Raw genomic sequence first — 20,368 nt, forward strand, 5'->3', positions numbered from 1 at the left:
AACCTAATCAGGATTTGAAATTCCCAGCCATGGTTAACCTTTAAATATTTATTTGAGCCAATAATTGATTTCAGTTTCTGATGCCAAAGTATGATACACATAGTAAAGTTTAAGTCTTGGAAATATAGCTTAAATAGATCTTCTCATAAGTAAAAGTTTACAAGAGTGAAAAAATAAGACTAAGATTTTCCAGAGATCTAAGGGCATTAAAACATTTAGTATTCACTTCCGACTAGGTCTTTGGAAAATTCTACCCTGAAAGTGTGCTATACACTGTAGCGGTCTAAAGTACTTACTACATAATATCAAGGTTATTTACAAGGTTGCATGTCTGGATTCCTCTGAACAAGCACACAAAGGAAAGAAGAAAAGCAAATTAAAACAAAACAAAATAAATCTTGTCCCTTCCTCACCCACAAACAACCCTTAGTACCCCTATAAATCAAAAAAAAAAAAAAAAAATTCCTCTGAATTCATAACTTCCTTCACTCAAAACTCTGAGCAATGAGCTAGGACTCTTTTGGGTCAACAAACTTCAAATGAACTCAGTGTATAGAAAGACTAGCAAGGTCCATAAACAAGAACAAATTATTCCAGTTCCTCTTTCCATCTATGGAAATAATAATTTGAAAGAGAAATATTGCTAAAATATGCAAAATATATCATTCGGAAACTTGTCTTTGAGTGTGGGTGAATGATGAATTTCTGCATTTATCCTCATTAACTTTAGGAAAATTTCCTCTTAGAAAGACTACTTCATGTCCTTTGTACTGATCGGATAAGAATAGAGCATGGGGAAATGGGTGTCTTTACAGCAATCCATTTACCTGGCAATCCACTTCTCATATAAATAAAAATGCATACATATAAATAATGTACATGCAGATTTACTTTATATATGAATTTTGAGTCAAGATAATGTCTGCGTAAAGAAGCTGGTCAGCACAAAATATTCTTTAATGAGTTCCTGCAGTTTGGAGCTTCTGGAAAGGATGAAGAACAGAGAGGGGTAAAAAGCAACAATATGGAGAGTTCTGAATATTTAATTGTCTGGAAAGTCATTATATTAAAAAGAGGACAAGTGATTTTTGCTTGTTTGGGTTTCTTGTTTGCTGATTCTTTTTGTCTTTTCCAGCTAAAAATCAGCATATTTACCTACCAATTTAATTAAATGCCAACACAGTTTGGGATTCTCTGAAGCTATATTCTCTTTTTATATGTTCTTACTACACTTTTTTCAGACATTTTGTACTAGTGAAAGCCTAGCATACTTCCTTTGGAAGACTGGATGTCAGCTGACTGATGACTAAATTGAGTTGTGTGTAGAAGCAGAGCCCTGGTTGTGAAGCTGCACTTTGGGGATGCACCTTCAAGGGGACATGACCTCGCTGCAGACTGGTGCTATGGCTTTTCTCCCAGTTTGGGAACTTATGAGCTAGGTATAGCCGGTCAACAAACTGCCACTGTAGCACATCAGGCCCCTTGGTAGTGAAAAAGCAGTGGTGGTCAGTTGTGTAAGTGTGAAATCCAAGTGATACACTGGGAGAAGGAAAAAAGGGTTAGAATAGAGACGCTCATTCTTAGTACAAGACTTGGCTCTTCATTATTTTTATTTTTATTGAATTTTATCTATTCAACTGTCAAAGGATTGATTTTACACCCTAGGCTATAAAAAGCAGCAACAAATGTGTATCTAAACCATGTGAATGCATAGCTAAGTTTTGTATTTATATGATCACTGCTATCTTGAGCATTTCATGGCATTACTATTTCTACACACTTGTTTTTATCTTTCAAATTAGGTGACAGTTGAAGAGGTATCTGAAACGATTATTCACCCATGTAGGTAGCACTATACTGTAGTTAAGCCTAAGTATTTGTTTGTCTAGGCTTTTAACCTCCAGTAAAGAATTTGCAAATTTTAAGGAACCCAAGACTTTTGCTAACAGAACCACATTTTTAAAGGCTAATCATAATAGTCTTTTAAAATGAACATGAAAACAAAACCTTTTCATAAATCTGGCGAAGAGAAATTGTAGGTACTAGACGGTCTCTAAATACAGAGCAAAAAGATGTCTTCCTGATAAGAAACAACCTATCATGAAGGGAAAACAGAGTGGACAGATACATAGAGATCAAAGAACATAAGAAAACTATGAGATATCACTGAGATATACTACCTAAGGCAGCAACCATAGCATATAAGCCATGTAGCTATTGTCAAATTTTCCGCAGGCATCTAGGAGAGTTTTAATGGAGTGTTAACAATGGTTTTGAAGACAGATAATGCAGCTTTGCAAAGGTTTATCAAGGTCTTTCCATGCCTGGCAACATGAAAGAAATCATAAAAGTGTTTTGTTTTGTTTTGCTTTTGAAAGTTGAGCAGGCAGGCTTCCTGTGCCAAATTGCAAAAAGACCTGGCTTCAAGATATTAAATATCACTTGATAAATAAGGTAGGAAGAAGTTCTGAGATTGAAAATAAGCAGCTTATATGACAGACAAATAAGGTACCATCAGTAGTCTTCATTGAGGGAGGTAATATTGTTTTGCCAGGGGACAGATAGGAATGGCTGTATTATAGGGGTATCATGAAAATGACATAGCCTGGATGTCAGACATGAGTGAAATGTCTTAGCAGAAGATGATATTCTGATTATGGGTTACTGCTTTACACAATAATCAAAAAATGAAGTAACAGAGAGGGGTCAGCAGGTGAAAACATTAAGAGATTCATTTTTTACATATTAAAATTGAAGTTATCACTAGTCATCCATGAAATCAAAAAATCAGAAAGATAAACTCAGATATTCCTGAAAGCCTTGAAAGAGCAAGGAAATTTACTAAGATTGAAAGAAATATTCATGTCTTGAGGGGGAGTCAGTGAGAACTTTGAACCCCTCCATCTATGTATTTCTACACAATTCTATATAGCTAAAAGTAGGCAGGTAAGTACAAGTGACTACAAGTTCTATACTCTATGACTACAAGTTCTATATGCTACAAGTTTGTCTCCCACACAGTTATTATATAGTAGTGGGTGGGAATTATAAAGAAAAATGTTTTAGAAATCTGTAAATTCTTTCATTCATTCTTTCACCCATTAAAATGTTTATCCCTTCCTGAGAACATTATCACAATAATTATCATAGCAGCTAATGAATGTCTTCTTTGTGTTATAGGAATGTCTCAAGGCAAACACTTATTTTTATCCCTTCATATCAATATTTATACCTACCTCAGTCAATAATCAAAGACTTTGCTGCTCTAAGCACTATATGCACACTGCTCAAAAATAGTTCCTTCCCTCAGAGAACTTAAGACAGCAATGTGCCACGCAGTAACATTGAAATAATGAATGAATGTGAATGAAATCTTGTAACCATTCTCCATTGTCACCAAAACTTTGTCCTTTCCCTTACTGCCTGCCTATGACCAACAGAAGTACATAAGACATGGTACCATGGGAAAGCCAGATGCTTCCATGGCAACTTGTAAAAACACTAATTGTAGCAACTAATGACAATTTCCAAATCTCTTGGTCATTCCCAGACCAATATATTGTGCCCAGAAATACACTGAAAGCTGAATAAAACAAATGAAGAAATAGCAGCAAAACCAAAGCTAAATACAAAAACTGTTTACTATAATTTTTTACTTGGAAAATGAAATGTTCAAAAGCAAATGCTGTCAGGTTCTTTCGGAAGATGAAAAACACATTAAAAGCTTGATTTTGATCATGTACAAGGCCAACTCAAGAATAATAAACTGACATAAAAAAAAGTTTCTGTTTTTTTCCTTGTTTTTCCAGCAGGTAAAAAGAATGCTTTATTGTACTACATATTAATCTTGGCAAAGAACAGAAGTCTAACATTAACAGATGAACAAGCAAAAGCTGATGTGGACTTTCAATCCTACATTTTTAAGCTTATTTTTAATTTTATTTTTAAAAACTAGATTAATATTTTGGTGCCCAGATTTTCAAAAAATACCAAGGCATCTTGGGATTCATTAATTTTTAGATACTCAACACTGATAAGTATAATATGTCCTTAAAAGCTGTGAGGAAATTTCATGCTGAGTAAGTTAATTGAATATGCTACCTCTCTTGACATATACCACAGGAATGAACAGGGAGAAGCTGTTTGGTAGGAAAATCAGATCCTCATTTCTACAGCAAATAAATTCCCTCAAACATTTTTATCTCTACACCAATATAGTGATATCTGCTTGAACATTTCTAATTTCCCACAATGGTTCAAAACGAAAGCAGCATCTTTTGCAGTTTCTTATTTGAGAGCCATTTAGTATTGTTTGCTACTAGAGAATAACTATGACAATGCACATCTGAGACATCTTGCAAAACATTTACTTTTCATTCTTACAGATGTCACTGTCTTGTTTTGGGGAAAACACCAAATACTTTGCTAATGATTAAGTACTTTATGAGGTACTTTTTGTGCTAGATACATTTCAGACCCAGGCGTTAGTTATTTTCTATGCTTGTTTTTGAGGTCAGTTGTATTTTCTTCCTCCATTCTTATAATTAAGATAGATAATACTGCAGAAATAAGGTAGATTAATTTTCAGTTGATAGAATATAATAGTTTATATTCTTTTTAGAATGTGTACTGACCCATCATTAAAAGATTTTAAGCAGAGATATTAAATATCCCCCCTCAACCATTCCTGTAACTATCCCTCTCTAGGAGATTTTTGTTTAGATATCCTTTGCCATGCACAAAGAGACTTGTGCATAGATATACACAACTTATGAGTACAGATAATTATTTATTGGCTAATACAGCCAATATCTAGTTAGCACTAACAAGCTACTCGGCTATGCATTAATGGGCTCACGATGCCCCGTGAGTAACCTGATAGGTATTTGCTGGCCAGACATTCATTAGTCAGACGCTGAAAGGTTAGGCTCTTCTGCCGGCATATTTCTTGGTATACCTTGCTTTGAATGTGTTATGATGCTGAGCTGCATATTCCGTTTTTTCCCCCACGTGGCTTTATGCCTTTTCTTGTGAGCATTCCCCCCATCCTCCCCATCATATTCTTTCAATAATTTCACTTCTGTGCTTTTACCTTTCTTATCTTGCATGACTTCAGCTTATATACTTTCTCACTTCTTGGCAATGACTTTCTCTATAAAACTAAGCTGATGTCACACAGCTGTTCTGCGCCAAACTGGTTTTTGCACCTTTGGACTGAAGGTTACCTGCTCTTAAGATGAACTTCTAATTCAAATAGCGAAGACAATGTAAAACTTTATTTTTCTTGTAAGTGTACAACTTGCCCTTTGTTGTGCATTTTGACTAACTTTAGATACTATTCCCATTACTTCCAAATATCACCGAACGTGATAACAAATTGTGAGCCAGACTTGGTTTGCTGGAGAAAAAAATGCAGGGAAATAGGCTTTTTCTTATTGACTTCCAAACCTGTTATAAATTAACATACCTCATATTCTACTTTACTGGTAACATCACAGGATTTTTAAAATCCAGACAATATAAAAGATACATTCATTTGGAGTTTCAGAAAATTAATATATTTTCTCAAAGATATAAAAAAGAAAGAAGCATTTTTAATACAATTCTCCTAAGATCCAGTTTTCACTTCCTCTTTATTTTATGCTGGTGCCTAACAACAGGATCAGATCAGATTTTTTCCTTCCCTGGAGCTGAGATTTACTAATCCTAGAAGATATCTTACTGCTTGTTAAGCAACATTGTCAGTAAAGAATATAGCTATTCTGTATCATATAGGACAAATAGCAGCCCTGTAAAAACAGCTTCCATAAAGCTGATGTTATACAGTTGGAAAACCTAGCAAGATTATAAAAAAGACTCTGCTGAGAGAGAAATTTAGTGTAAGCTGAAACATAGCTTTATCGGGGGAAAGTTCTGTTTTTTGAAAAATGTAAAAAAAAAAAAAAAGCACTGGTTTCACAATAAGGGGGATATTGATATGTTTTAATACTCAATACATTTATCTGTCTTTATTTTGGATTTTCTAAGGCATCACAGCCTATTAAGTACAAACCTGATTAACTCAGAATATATTTACTAAAGGGTAGGAAGTATATGAATGTGTTTATTATTACATAGCTTTTAAGCCTCAAAAAATGTGAAACATTTCATTTAAAAAGTGAGAAGGGGTTGAGATTTTTTGTTTGTTTTTATTTTTAGAACTATAATCACACATCATAATCATTTTGTAATAAAATTTTCAGCTGCATTCCATATTAACATTCTGTTTGTGATTACAAGAAAGCATACTTACTATGCAGTCTGATTTAATATACAGCTCTAAGTCATACATACACATATAATCAACTATAAATATTTGGCAAAGAAATATTTCATCAGTTAAGACAACATTAATATTTCCAACAATCCATGCTTAGAGTTTGAGCACTCATTCTCTTCCAGTGGAGAAGAAATTTTCAACAATTAACCTTTTACATACCAATATGCAACAGATATAGACAAACATGCTAAGATATCTAATATGTGGATCATTTTGCTTTGGAAGAGTTAAAAATTATTTCTACTAACCTCTAATATCAGATTTATAAAACAAAATGTGATTTTAATTATCAATAGTATATAAAGGAGTATTCAAATATTGTAAATATATAATAAGTGCATATGATAAAATCAATACATATTATGACTGAATGAAAAAAAATTGTTAAAAAACATATTTTAGAAATATTCCTTTATTCCTTTATCATTTATGCTTTGAAAATTTTCTTCTTCTATTAAATCAAAGGATGAGCTTTAACTTTGATAACCTTAGCTATGACTTCATTCATTCGTCCAAGGCAAACAATGTTATGTCCAGTTATTCCTGAGAGTAATGCCGCAAAGCTCTTAAAAAAAGAGAGAGAGAGGATGCAGAAAACAATGCTGGGAGATTTAGAAATCCCTGATTCCCCAAATGATACACTTTAACAATATTGCTTTCACATGAACGGTATTCTGTGTGTTTAAAGACAGGTAGACATCTGTGGCCTTTGAACTAGTAATATTACAGTTAGTAATGGTATATCATCTTTATATTTTGAAGTGCATGGATTATTCGCTTACTTTTACAATGGGAAACACAGCAAAGGGATTGAATTTGCATATATGCAGGCTTGCATTGAGAATTCATCCTTGTCATTTTTTTATTTAATTCTCTTCAGAGGCAACAAAATAAAACCATAAAGTAGATGCATAGAACAACTATTTAGATGCCAAACAGAAGAAAAAACAGAACAAAATGGGGGGTCTGTTAACAGTATGTACCATGTAAGTGGTTGCTTTTCAGCAGTTGTTTTGAAAGAAATTAAGATCTGTTAAGTCTGATCAGATACAAGACAGCAATAGTGCAATATAACCTCTGGGCAAGTTTAATTGAATGAGAGCAGATGAGGCACTATTGCATGTCCTAGTTCAGCACATCCTTTACTTATTGCTGGGAATCTTTGTTGTTTTTTCCTGTTTGATGCAGTAAGCATCCATTGTATGTTAAAAGAGTACACAAATATGCCACTGATCATCTGGTCCTTGATAAGATGCCAGACACTTAGCATCAGCATTAGCACAAACAGCTGGAGTTTTCTGGACTTATTCCTATCGTATAGGTGGATGACTTCCTGATTGTTTGTACTTCATCATATCTCAGATGAGCTAGCTTGTTTATGATGTATCTGACAACTTCATACAGACAGAAATAGAAAAATTCTTTAGTCACATTTAATGTAAGCAGATTTAGGAATAAATTAAATGGGGAGGATGGACTGAAACATGCAGAGTAGGCTGCTTTCTCTGTTTTCACTGACAGACATTGGGAAATGCTGTAGGTTGCAGTAATCTGTGCTTTTCCTTAGCAGAATTACTGTGTGTATCAGAGAAAGTTGAAACCATTCTCTGTGTAAAAAATTAAATTTCCCAATATGTTTCTTTTTTATTCCTTACAGATTCTTGGTACCCAAATCGCAATGTTATTAAGAAGACTGTGATTATTTATGAACAAGATTGTCATAGTAGGAGACACTACTTAAGAAGAAATTGCTGCAGTGTGGAAGCAATTCTTCTTTCCTAATTTCATATTTCAATATCTATTGAGTAGATGGTATTTTGTCCCCATTCCTTTACATCTGATAAGAATCCATGCGACAGAGTCATGCTTTGGGAATATGAGTATGAGATATTCAATAGTGGACCATACTACACATAGTGTTTTCTGATGGTCTGTGGTGATCCACAGAAGTCAACTTTCTGTGATCTCATATTGAAAGAAAGATAAAGCTATTTAAATATTATGTATTTTTATTTTCCCAACTTTATTAGAAGGTGGCTACACTATGCAAGGTTAAGAAGATGAACGGTCTCCATCCTTAATTCAGACTACTATAAAAATATATAAAAGTACAAGAAATGTAAATGAACTCTATTTTGTAACAGTACCCTACAGCAAATGTGAATAAAAGAATATACAAAATAAAAGTTTTATGACAAGTAGCAAGCACAGCATAGTCTTATCAAAGGTGAGATCATTCCACTCATTTCAATACACTTCTCAAAAATGAAAGTTGTATAATTCTAATTTGGTATATGCAAACAGTATATTTTGGGCATGTTTCAGAAACTGCAGAACTGTTCCTTGGAGCAAGAGTTAAACCTTTGGGGGGAAAAAAACCTACCAGCTACATAATGGTTTGTAGATATCCTATGAAGGATGATATTCTATGAAACTGAGATATAAGGGAATACATTTGAAAACTTGGGAGGAAAAAATGTGCAAAGCAAACTGGAGAGAACCAATTAGAAAAATGCTTTAATAGAAAAGATGATTGATTACGGCTTAGTGTTGTATCACTTTATCCTAGTTCATTAGTTTTGGTCATATAATTTAATATGGAGGTGATGTGATGGAGAAAGACTAGAGAATTCATAATGAAAAAGTCAATGACAGAGCAATTACAATGAGAAAAGTCACTCAACCAAAATCGTCTGACTGGATCAGTACAAACTGAGAGGTGTGCATGAACCTGGAAGAAACAAAAGATTCAGTTGCTAGCTTTGGAGGTTTGTCATAGACATTTATTGCCCAACAGACAGTACCAACGTTTACAACTCTGACATGGAAAACAGGCTTCTGTATCTGAAGACTAGGCTCCCATCATGATATCTCATTCTCAGCAACAGAATGAATTAACTGAATGTCCTCTGTTCAGCTGCAACATCAGGAAAGAAAGAAATAGGAACACAGATCTAAAGAAATAAGTCCTTTGAAGAATATTTCCATTTTTAATAAATTTTATTTTGTGGAATAAAAAACCAAGCACTTGAAAAGTAAATTTTAAAGAACCAGTTACGAAATGTTTAGGAGTATACCTGATTATGTGCGTAAAACCACCAGTTTGTCCTTAATAAAATGAAATAGAAGTTGTACAAAACAAATTCAGTAAAAAATATTTGCTTATACTACACAGCTGGATGTTACTTTCAGGAAGGGGTTAGCTGTTTTAATGTAATTTCTTCTTAAGGACTATGAAGTGTCTAAGAATGGAGCCTTTCTTTTTAATTTGATTTCTCATCACTGCAGTGTTAGGTAGCTATCATGGATACCGATGAAGAAAAAAGAGGTATATTGACAAAAAAAATATTGACTTGACTACAAGATCAAAGAATGAAGATCAAAGAAAGAGAATATGGCAGAATACGGAGGGAAAAAACCCTAATTAGATTCTTATTCTGCAAACATTCAATCAGAATACTACAGCAATACTTTATCCTGACTTTTAGTCTAATTTTTCCCTTATTTAATTTCAGCTCATCAGCTAGTTGCATATTTTGTACTACCCTGAATAATGTTTTCTAGAAGTATTTATAAAATTGTCCATCCTGACAGCTCTTTCTTACCTCCTTCCTTGCTTCTTCATCCAACACAAATGACACTGTCACCATAAGAAAGTAGAAGTTTCTTGTTTCTGTTGTTCCTCCTTTTTGGGGGGCAGCCTTTGAAGGACTCCATGACAAGCTTTAAATATTTAGAATCCCTCTGAAAGGAATTAATACTCTGTACAACAGAAAAAAAAGAAGAACTTTTTTGTTGCACCCTGCAGATAGTTCTGAAAGTCTCCCTTCTCCCTGAACCACTATCAGCAGAGTATGTTAGCACTAGGTATGTTTGTGTTGCTCAAAACAATCTTAGGCACCTCTCTGTCAAACACATCCTCTTTTCTGGCCTTCCTGAGTTTTAGTGCTCTAATATGAAAAATAACATTATATTCAAAATCCTGTTATGGGTAAAAGAACATGCTATATGCATGAAGCTAAAAATTTCTTATTAGTCCAACAGGTGTTTTATCAGTCTAATAGTCCAAATTGTCTAATACATAAAAGATCCAGTTATTATTAATAAAAAGACCTCCCCATTTTATAGCATCAAGACCTTTTTTTCTCTGCTGTTATGCTCACCTTTTCAATGTCCTTCTGGATACCAAGGCTGACAGATTCAGTCTTCCTCAAGCAAAATGGGGCAGGGTTACAACAAGTTGTCATCATCACTCCTGAGGTCTTCACTGGGCGGCTCACGATCTTCACAGTGCAGGTTTCTTCCTCCTCAGTATTGGGGTCTTCTGGGGGCTATCTATACATTTTTCTATCACAGTCTGCTTCCTTGTCCTTGTGTCCAGCTCAAGTCTGAAAGTTGCACAAGAGCCTCCCACAGCCTCAAAGGGCAGAAAGGGCTGTTGGTTGCATAGTGACTGCCTCAGCAGTCAGACCTTCAGCATGGATGGCAGTCACAGAGCTTCAGCTGAAACAGGTGAGGCAGTGGTCACTTGGCCGCCAGCTACTTGTTCAAACAGCCTAAAGCCAGCTTGGGTCAAGGCAAGCTCTGTGCTGTCATGTCAGTCCAATGTTTATGGCCTTTTAACAGCAAAAATTGTACTTACTGGGCTACAATAGGAAATCTACAGAAAATTATCTGCTGCTTTTTGCACTCTCAGCCTTTTTAGGGTAAGTTCTATGGCTCTCCCTAGATTTCAGCTGCTCCAGAAAACTCATGCAGATGAACTCTTTCCAGTCTTCTTTTATTCTCTCACTATTTATTAGTCCTAAATTCCCTGTCCTCTCTGAGACTGGCCGTGTAACTTTTCCTTCATAAGACAGCTGTACTCATCTTCCTTAAACAATAAGTAACCCCAAAGTCCTTCTTCGTATGCTGCTTACAAGTTGTATTAGTTTTGTCCATCTTCACTAATACTTGATAACTTTAGTCCTTTAATTATTTAAATTTTAAATTTTCCTTATAACCCATACTGGATTTCAGAAACAGTTACATCTATTTTTGTTTGGTACCTTTAAGACAGCTGTTTATTTTGGCAATCTGGTTCATTTATACAGTGCAGGAAAAAGAGATTTTGAATACACATAAAATGAAATGAGGCTTTCAAGTAATATCAGTCTCAAGACTATTTTCCATTTTGCAAAGTATTTATGGAATCATCTCCATTTACTGCTCCTTGTAGAGAACTACCTGGGATTTGAAAAATGTTACCCAGCAGTTGTCTTGCAGTGGGTAGCCTTATTTTTAATGTAAGTGGTGTTTTAAGCTTTTAACTGCTTTTTCTCTACTGCTTTTTTAAGGATGCTTAGTTTAAAAAATATACTAGCAAGTCTCTACCTTTTGAAGTCAGTATTTTTATACCTTGATTCTTCTCTAAGTAGAAGCATATGACACACACAGTCTGTTTCTTTTTCTTGCTCTGTAGTATCTTTCCTGTACTAATTCTGATTGCTGTTTCCAATGTTATTTTCCCCTTTTCATAGTGTACTGTTTTGTGTTTTCCCGGTCAATCACTCCAGTAGCACTGTGTAATTTGTTTTGTGAAACAAAACATGATCGTGTGATCGTTTGCCTTTTTGTGTTTACCTGACTTCTGGCTAAGACAGGTTTTACTAGTTGGCTCAAATTCAGATGATACTTTATTAATATAGAGCTGTTTACTAGTTGACTCGTGCTTACCAAATTCACCTGTTTTGATAATCACTTACATTGTTGTGGACAATAAAATGCCTCTGAAAGTTATACACTTTCTCAAACTCTTGTCAAGTTAATAAAATAAGAAGGTTAGTTAATATTAATGGACTCCATTTTAAGCTCATTGTAGGTAGCAGAGATGTATTCATGAATATCAAAGGGCATAAAAATTAAAAAATACAAGACAAACACAACTTTTGAAACTTCAGTTTAAACTAAAATTTAAAGCTAGCTGAAGATTGGTCTGTAACTTCCTGAAACTTCCATCACTGCAAAAATGAATTTTCACCCCTGCCAAAACCTAACTTGTTCTTTGTCTATTTTTAATGGGGACTCCTGGATGTTCCAGATAAATTTTGGGCTCTGTTTTGATATGTCCTAACGTGTGCTGCTTCACTAACACCTTTAAACTTCCCCATTGTCCTCTCCCCTTCCCAGTTCCCACTGTGCCTTATATTATTGCAGCAATATTCCATTTTGTGATTCTCTTTGTCTGCTTTACTAAAGAAATTAGATTGGATTCTTTCTACAAATGACTGATAACACCCACGTGCTGCAAAGGAGGGAAAGATGTGGCCTATTCATCTCAATTCAAAAATTTAAGGCTGTGAGAGGGGGCACTCTGATGCTTCCAGTTGTTTTTACCTTAAGTAATTGCCTACCTTGCCTATATCTTAAATGTGGGGACTGAGTATGCCATCCTCACTCACAGATACAATAATGAGCAATTAAGAAGAGACTATCAGTTGGATTCGGTACAGTAGAATGGAAATAATTTTTCGCTACTTCGAGTGTAGGTCAGGTTACTCATGTTTACTTAATCCTCTACTTCCTAGCTACGCAAGCCCAGCCCCATATCTCCATTGAGTTTAGGACTCCCCCTGTAACTCTTGTTGTGAAAGAGAACAACCCACTTGCTATCCCAGTTTGAGGCACATTCCTTTGTAAAAGAACAGGTATAGTTTTAAAGTCAGGTTGTGGGCAGGAAGAAACGTGCAAGTTGAGAAACACTTGCACAGAATGGGTAGCTAAACCCATTTGTAAAAAAGAATAATGAATTAAGAAGAATAAGAAATTAATATACTTGGAAGGGGCGGATGGGATTTATCGATGAAAGAGTATTATTTTCCCCAGTAAATGTCACTTACATTACAAGATGGGAAAGCTTTTGTTTAACTGTTGACAGCAAAGCAGTAGCATGTACTCAGTAATAATTTAACAAAGGTTGGGACTGTTTCCCAAATTTCTTTCACTTTTGTACAAACAATTCAAACGATTAACGGTCCAAGCTTTACAGAAAAGCTGGAGATCTCTATGTGGTAATTTTAGCCGATTTCTTTTGGCATGGTCTTACTAAGCCTTTTCATTTACTGCTCCAAATTTGGATTGTCCAAGCACTTTAAAACTGCAGATGGTAGCTCATTCTGAGCGACTAGTAATTTTCGTTGGGCAAATAATAAAAATTTCTATCCATTAAAACTCATTTTCTAAAGGCAGTTGTTAAGGCCTGAGGGCCCCGCCAGGCCCCCCTGTCCCTGTCCGGCCCCAGCCGCCATTTCAGCGCCGCCGGGGGCCTCAACCCCCGCCCCGCCCCGCCGCAGCGGTGCCGGTGCCGGCTCCAGCCCCGGCCCTGAGCCCGTCCCCGCGGAGCCCGGCCCGTCCCCGTGCCCGCGGCGGTGCCCGACGCCCGGGGCTGGGGCCGGGGCCGCCCCCGGCCGCGCTGCTCCCCGGCGGGGCGGTGGGACGGGCCCTGGCGGCGAGGCCCGGCCCGGCCCCACGGGAGCCCCGGCGCCGGCGCCGCAGGCTCGGGCCGCCCTGAGCCCTGAGGGGGCACCGCGGAGCCCGGCCACGGCTGTGCCGGGCCTTTCCCCGCCGACTTCTTCTGAGGGAGCGATTGGGACTTTTTTGCTCTTTGCCAGCAGCTCGCACAGGTATTAGCATCCAGTGGCACCAGATTTCAGTGAGCCTGTGCAGCTGTGGGGAGCTGGAGGAGTGTTTGAATCTCTGTTGTTTTCCTCCTGAGAACAATAGTGCACGTTGTCTTGTATTTATCGCCTTTGGAGAACAGAATGCCTGTTATTTGCCAGACAAACCTGGAATTACTCTGAATGCTATGTAAGACTTAATGGCTAAAAAATGAATTCTAAATATAAAACTCAGGTGGGAAAACAGTATGTGTTAAGTAGTATAATTAGAAAGGAAATAATAACATGTCTCATAAATATTCTTTATGTTGGTTTAGTTTAAAGGTGATCTTTTTATTTCTTTGTTTCTTTCAGTTGGTTGCCTATGAAGTGCAGCTACCAATTGACTCAACCATCAAACAGGTTTACGTCTTTCTTCTGGAACAGGGTGAGCCTGTACCTCAAGTCATGGTTCCTGTAGCTGCTTTCTCAGTGCAGACTCCTTTGAGTATTAATTTATCTCTAGAAACTATTGTAACCCACGTATAATAATTTAACAGTTATGAACTTCTTGCAAACAAAGTAGGAGAATAGTGTTTGTCTTGCATGTTTGTGTTCTGACTGTCCATCCAAAAAGGGATTGCTTATGTAACCACATTAGCTGAATGTGAACAAAACTTTAAAACAGCACCAATGAGCATGAACACTCCTGAGTTACTATGTACCGATTAGCCTCTCGTAGCAGGTCATACATTGCACACAAATAATGAAATCAAAGAGTAAAAATTATTAATAGCCTTTAACAGAGACCAGGTTTAAAGGTACTGAGAACAATTCCAGTATTACAGTTGTTGAGAAGGTTTCCTAACTTTTTTTCTAACTGTTCAGGTTATAGTGTTCAAAGGCTTTTAAGAAGTGGATGTGAAATGAATAAACAAATGCTTTGCAGTGTTAGAACACTGATTATATTACAAATAATAGAATATTAGATGATATTATGAATAACGAAATAGAATTTTCTTATATTTTTGAGATGTAAAAATAGAGTCCATGTGGTGCAATCATTATTCTGCTGTTTGTCTTAGAGGGTTGGAAATCAGTTTCTCCATAACTGAGGTAGGAACTACAGCTGGCTTAGCCAGTTTTACAACACCCAGAGTTCCCACTGTGCTTCTTCCCAGTAAAGCTAGTTCTGCAAATCAGTATCAGAGTGCATGCTTATTCCCATGTTTTCATACAGGTGAATAGGAATCATTTCAGAAATAAACAGAATTATAGTGAAAAAAGATTTAAATTGTCATGCTCCTCCAAGAGCAAGGTTAAGACCATGGTTAATATGTTAGGGAACACTCCCATGTTTAATTGATCTGAAAATATTCTGAGGGAGGAATATGACGTAGGGAGCGAGCAGTATTAAATGTAGCAAGACAGCACATGCATACTGCACTTACGACGGAAGTTGAACAATTCATGTGTGGACTTTTATAAAAGTCTTTCTTGTTCATTTTGGTGCTTTACAGAAGGCAACATTACTCCATTACTCTAATAATTTGTCAGAAGAAACAGAGTAGGTGGTACAGCTAAGGTGTTTCTCAGGCTTCAGTTGCAACCTCTGCTGGCAACACATTGTCTTGTGGTGCTATGCTTGGTTGTTTGAGGCTAGCATGAGTATACGCTTCCTTGAAAGACTTGCATTCAAGTATAATGTTTTCTTTGTATTATATGCATATATTTATTTATCATTCTGTTTCCCAGTAAATTTCATTTTACAGTAAATTTACAGTAGCAATTTACAATACCTAGTGGGTAAAAAAAGTCATTCATTTGTGGTGTGGGGGAGAGGGTTCTCTTTAACTTCAACAAGTTTTGTCTGTATTTTTTTTTATTGTGATTTAAAAGGCACCAATCATTCTCAAGTATTCAGAAGAATTATCTGTATAAGGTGTTATCTCTCCACTGGTAACAGATGCAACCTAGGTGTCCTAATCTAGAAGCTTAATTTTTAGTGTCCCCACCCCTTCCCAGCTTAGTCTTCTGGTTCAAAGTACAAAGTATTCTGGATCTTGATTTCTCCTTGGTTGCAATTTTAATTCACATCTTGGAATGTTTTATCTCACTTTCTAGGCAAAGAACAGCCCAGAAATCAAGTATCCTTTCTAGTAGCTTTGATCTAAAAGAGATCTTTGTTTTGTTCTTTATTTTTCTTTATCAAGGATATACTTGAGATAGTTATTACAAAGACAAAGCATATATATTGAATTTATGCTAATGCACAGCATAGGAACCTTTCTTTTCATTCTGTGCCTTCACAAAATCCTGGCAGTAATAGCAGGGTGGACCAAGGTGTTCAAGTATTTTCTTTAATATTTAAAAATATGGTTGTTGTCTGGAATTGATTACTCAAAATTTCCTTTTAGTTCTGATTGTGATTCTCTTCTCCATACAGCCTTGACATATCACTTTCCACCGTTTAATCCTCTGGAGATACAAGTTTGCACAATATGTTAGTATAATTGTAGTAAATGACCTTTTCATTTAGAAAATAAATGTATTAAAAGCAAAAAAGTTCAGTGATAGATAATGCCACTTGAAAGGAGGCCTGATAATGTGTGCATTACTTAACTTTGCTCATAATTACTGTTCTGCTAAAAATAGTCACAAATTATTCTACAAATTATTCTAATGAATTATGTCTATTCCCTATATGCACCCAGGCAAAACGCTCTTTGACTTTGCTACTTTAGCTTAATGAGGATAGTGAATCCAATGCACATTAGTTCATAAAAGACAAGCTGGATGAGAGAGCAGAAAAGTTAAAGTTGTCTAATCTCTATTGGCATCTGTCATTTCATTTTGCATTCTCTGGATGATGGACATTTGCAGAAGAAATCATTCCCTTTAAAGTTTCAAATTGAATCAGGACATTTGTTCAGCCTCCACTCTGTCACTCTTGTACCCAACATACTCTCTAAGGATTAAAGAACTGTTACTTGTCACCTTTATCTGCCAAATCAAGAAGGAAGTACACATACTGTTGCACTTGATCATTAAAAGATTTGAATCTCAGTCTCCTTTGGAAGACTCCCTCTGTTTATAACGGGCAAATCTTTTACTGATGGAATAGGCAAAGGCAACAGAATATATCACTCTGTATTCTATTCTTCCCTTACAACCTTATTGCTGTGTTTTAGAAAAACCTTAAAATTCATTGTTGTTCCTGTTGGTAAAACTATCTAACACATGTTTTTCCTCATAAAATAAGGATAAATATAAATTAGACTAAAACAGAAAAACTATTATTTGTTTTACCCTCTATATCAACTTTTTAAAATGTATTAAAATTTAATTCTATTCAATAATCTGCTGATGCAAGTTCAATCCCTTGGATTCCAGATCTAAGGATTTAAGTTATACTGGAAGCCATAAAAATGGATGTCTACTCAGCAGCACAACCATAATCATTCTTTTAAAAATAATCATGAAATTATTTATATTTGATCAAGATTGGAGAGCCTTCATTATGTGCTGTAAAATTTCATCTTTGAAATTAAATGGTAAAACTGGATTAAGGGCAGAGGAAAGGGCAAAACTGCTGGCTTCATATTATCAATGGAGAACTAATTATGAATGAATTGCTAGTAAAAGTAAGTAAAACAGTGAAACTGATACCAAATCCAGTAATTGAATCCTGCTCTGCTGCATCCCTTTTCATAGTTAACTGTCAGAAGAATCAGCACTGAACTAACCTCTCTTGTTCTGCATAAAATCAGATTGAAAATACTGGAAAGAGTTGAGAAATTACTGGGGTTACCAGATCAGAAATCAGTGATAAAGTAAGATATTTTTCTGTTTTGTTTTGTTTCAAAGCTCTGCCTGTTTAGATTACTCGGTAAAAGATAAAGAGGGGGCTAATTATATTTTAAAACTACTTTCATGAGAAGAGGCATTTTGATTTTTGACTAAGTAGACCAAGTTAAAGTGATCAGCAGTATGTTAGTTAGAAACTGGGGCTAATTACATTTGAAGTAAAAAATAGTTTACATTTTTGTCTTGGGAAATAGAGGATTCTTGATCTCTTTGTATCTTTGTCATTAAATTGTTTTTTCTATTTAAAAGAAATACTATACCACAATTCAAACTAGTAATTACAGGCATGCCAGATTATTGGGTACAGATCCGTGGGTTGCTATACAAGCAGTCAGACAAAATGATCGCAATGTTCCTTGTAAGATGTGAATTTACAGTTGCTAAGAGAAAAACTGTAGTGTAAGAAAATTATGGCAAAATCCAGACCTGCTGAAGTGTATTAAGAATTTTGCCATTGATTTTTTTTCTAATCTTCAGAGCTATAAAATAATAAGAATACCTTTCACTTTTTAATAGAGTATTTCTGTGAAAGATGTCCTCTTGAAATTTGTAAGTACACTGTGAGGAAACTTCATACAAATAGGAAAGCTGGAATCAAGACATGACATAATGCACCTGATGAATTATTTTATTTGAGTCACTGCGTGTCTGCACCAGCTACCCCAAATCCGTGGTAGATTTCTTCCACAAGATCTCATCTTGCACCAGAGAAAACAATAAAACCCCCCAAAGCCACATCCTGCCTATCTTAAGAAAAACGAGCAGTTATCAGCATGAGAAGTGCATTTACTCACAAGCCGTGAGTATCGAATACCAATGGCTAAATGCTCTGCTAGGTATTACATTCTCCAGTCAGACCATTTAAAACCCACCACTGAGGTGAAATATGACGATGAGATCCTAATTATAAATACATGCCTTAAAAATAACCAGAACAATAGCATCAAGCCAGTCAGCTCGAGAAACCTCCCCCACCACACACCATGATTGTACAGCAGTTTGGTAGCAGTGACATATTTCCTTCAAACCTTCAAAGTTGGCCAAATTGTTATTGTTAGAGAAGCGCTAGCATTCAAGTTTAAAGGCTGAAATAGAAACTTTACAGCTATCAAGAGAGCACCAGTCCCATGGCTACCACCACTGAATAAAAGCTAAGCCTCTCTTCCCAGAACACTGCTTGATGCTCCATTGTAAATAAGACAAGCCCCAGAGCAAAAATCTGGATGATGTCTGTAATCTTGGCAGGCTTTCCCTCTGTCGTCGTGAGGAACTGCAGGAGCAGAGGAAGAAGCAGAACAGAAAGAAGAAACAAGTCCTGCCTCTGGGGAAGTTAAGGGATGAGGGCAGAGGAGAAAAGAGAAGTATACAGATCATGGAAGAAGGAATACATCTGGACCCTCAATTTTTACACAAAGGCTCAATTTCTTCCATGAACCCTCTTTTTTACAATCAGTTGAAATGTTATTCACATAGTTTTGTTGGTTCATTTATTAACATTTTTAAATGTTACTGCAACAATTCTATCCCAAACTGTGAGAATGCTTCACTGAGAGACATCTGTCCATGTGGACATGAAGTCAGAAAACTTAGCAAAAGGCCTATGCATATGCATAGAGCAACCACTCTGGAATTTTCCAGAGAATCTACCTTACATCTTGTCTGCACAAATGTTACTCCTCCCTATTATGTCCACATGTGTTCTTGTAACATCTGACAGTATCCACATGCAAAAATATATCGATTCCACTATTTTACATATTAAATATCATGTGGTACGTTAAATATCTGTATAATTGGCTCCATCATAAATGTCATCACCTGCAGTTTTTTATTTACTTATGCAATATTTAACCTTTTTGTACTAAGGTGTGATACAAACCTTAGCTGTTTATAAACTATTTTGATAATGAATGCCTTAAGAGCCAAAGCTGTGATAAAAGCTTGCTCAGAATTTTTCCTTCTACTTGACATTTTATAAATAGGGCCTTATGATGAGAGCTTTTTAACATAAAGAAAAACAAGATATACTGCTTATTTGGGTGTTTGGGTAGACTCAAGTAAAGGGTACATGAAAAATAAGTTAATGGACTGAAGTTTATAGATGTGTGTATAACTATCAAATCTCTGTGTAAATTACCTTTCTCTTCTGCTGGCTGGAATGCAAAAATCCAATAAACTGTTAATAAAAATGGAAAGGTCATATGTAAATACCACAGATCTTGAAAATGAACCAGAAAAATATGATCGTTTGCACACAAATATCATTTCATTTTCTGTTTCACTGTGTTTAAAATGGGATGGGGCTTATGATGTGTGTTTTTATCAAAGTATGGTGAGAAAAGATTCTGTTAAAAAGAGATTTGCTTTAAATCTGGAAACAAGTGTTTGAGCACTAATTGGCTATTTGTTTCTGTGTCTGAGAAAGAATTTATTTACCTTATTAAAAAGTCTCAAAATAGAGACTGATTGAATTATTTTTGTCATTCACAAGAACATTTACAATGAAATAAATGTTCTGTCTCTTCAGCCCACCTAAGTACATACTTGT

The sequence above is a fragment of the Apteryx mantelli genome, chromosome 5 (assembly GCF_036417845.1).
Source record: "Apteryx mantelli isolate bAptMan1 chromosome 5, bAptMan1.hap1, whole genome shotgun sequence".
Lineage (NCBI taxonomy): Eukaryota > Metazoa > Chordata > Aves > Apterygiformes > Apterygidae > Apteryx > Apteryx mantelli.